Source organism: Artibeus jamaicensis, unplaced genomic scaffold (genome assembly GCF_021234435.1).
Source record: "Artibeus jamaicensis isolate MK-2021 breed Jamaican fruit bat unplaced genomic scaffold, CSHL_Jam_final scaffold_1964, whole genome shotgun sequence".
Taxonomy (NCBI): domain Eukaryota; kingdom Metazoa; phylum Chordata; class Mammalia; order Chiroptera; family Phyllostomidae; genus Artibeus; species Artibeus jamaicensis.
In genome coordinates this window covers 34,622,729-34,624,815 of record NW_026522030.1, presented here as the reverse complement: position 1 = coordinate 34,624,815, position 2,087 = coordinate 34,622,729, and the positions used below count along the sequence as shown (strand labels likewise).

The 2,087-nt window shown below is 33.1% G+C and overlaps 1 non-coding gene across 1 annotated transcript; it reads left to right on the top strand.

Annotated features, from left to right (window-relative positions):
* Positions 1-443: 443 nt before the first annotated feature.
* Positions 444-575, top strand: LOC119045589 (small nucleolar RNA SNORA66). Its single transcript, XR_005081814.2, has one exon. It is a non-coding gene; the product is annotated as a small nucleolar RNA SNORA66 (small nucleolar RNA).
* Positions 576-2,087: the final 1,512 nt, after the last annotated feature.

Genomic DNA, 2,087 nt, shown 5'->3' with positions numbered 1-2,087 from the left:
AAATATTTAAAGACACTTCCTTAAACATAAAATTTTTTCATCTTAATTATAATTAAAGTTATTTGGAGATACAAGAAATGGTGTTATACAATATTTTCAATTGAGCACAAAAAAGATGATTTTTGAGAAGTGAATTATTTGAATATCAACTTACATTTTTAACCTCATCAAAGGTACTGTGAATGAAATTAAACTCAGCTTTTTTCCCCTTATATTACTATGATTATGTTACATCCTATGGACTTTGAGACCACTGAATATTTTCATACCTTATTCAATTTCATGAAAATGAAAAAGACTACTAATATCCAACTAGAAGCAAGTGACAGAATCCAGATGAACATATTTCACAAAATTAAGGACTTCACTTATTGGCCAAGAAATGGTGCCTCATGTTGAGCTCTAGGCAGAAATCTTTTTCTTCTCAAAATGATATTCTATTAGTGCAAACTCGATCACTAACTCTGTATGATGTTGCAGAAGTGAAGAGAAGCAGGTTTGCTAAAGTAATTGTGGTGATAGAAATGTATTGCCTCAGAAGCTACTGAGGTGGTCCATTCTATCCTAGTACAGTGTAAAAAAAAAGTTATATTTTATTAAATACAACTCCAGTGTGGTGTTCTGTGCTTGAGAATATCCTTTAGAACATACCAGCAACACACTGCATCTGTGAATGGAAAAGTGTTCAAATGGAACAAGTATCAGCCTTCCAGTTTTCTGCTTCTTGTTTGCTTTACTTGTATTCTCAGTTACAAGTGAAATAGAAAAAAGAGAAGAGTAGAAAATTTGAGATAGTGCACCTTTGAGAGAGCAACAGAACTGAGTAAATTGGAAATTAAGCAAGTGCATTGATGAGTCTTGGCATTGATGCATTGCTGAGGCACCTCAGATGATATTGATTTGACTCTGGGAACATTTAAATCTTTCTATTTTTGACTATCTTCAAACAGGAAAAAATATACAGACACTAAAAGCTCCTCTTGCCTTCCTTAGTCCCTCTGACATTTCTACATGTTCCCCAAGCTTGCTGTTATATGTCCTATTTTACCAACATTCAGTGCACCCTGCTGCTACACAATGATTTATTTATTTTATTATTGAAAGTTTGTGTAAAGACTTTAATGTCTAAAATATGGAAATAAAAAATGCAAATGAACTTCTGCACCAGATTCCAATAAGCAAAAGTAATAAAGTTATATGTGTGTATACATACCCCTTAAGAAAATGTCTAAACACAAAAACAGAATAAAAAACATTACATTTGGTAGGTAGATTCATTCAACTTATATTTCTATAGAGCTACTAAGACTGGATGTATTAAATGTGTTTCAGTATAAAAACACAAAAACTATGTGGCGTTAGAAACAATATAAGATACAGCATTTTGCTTTGCATTGTAACAGGAGTGTCAAAAAATTGGTGGTTTCATTCATAAAAATGAACTTAAAAATCAATTTAAAACAATTTAGGTGTTTTAGCAGTGACATTTGCAAAGCTCTAAATATTAGATCCTAAAGGCTATGCTTTTTGTATTCTCTAGCACATATATTCTTTGACTAGTTGACAGATATTTTAATGAAGAGACCCTTAAGTTAAAGATTGTTTAGATAGAACACCTCCAGAAATTGACAGTTTGGCACTACTTTTCAAAAAGCTTGGCATGTTGCTTTCAAAACAAACAAAATCACCCACAAATCAATAATAATAATGATGACAATAATAATAGTAGTAAATGGGTCTAGTACAATTAATTTTCTATACAGATTGAAGTTCACACCCATGCTCTTTTCCTTTGACATGTAAACGGTTGAAGACAGAAGACTTATTATGGATTTTACATCCAGCCCATGAGGATTTGACTGATTTCACTGAGCAGGCTCAGGTCAGCTAAGTCCTTCCCTTCAAAGCATCATGGGTGTCTCGGAGCATCATTGCAAGCTTGTCCTGGCAGTAAGCCAAGCTTCAAAAGCCTTTCACTGCAGTCACTGACTCACTAATGGGCAACTGCAGGCTTTCTGATTTTCCTTTCGTTTCATGTGTTCATTTGACATAAATTTAATTAAACCAAATCTGGTGTTAAAGCAAGA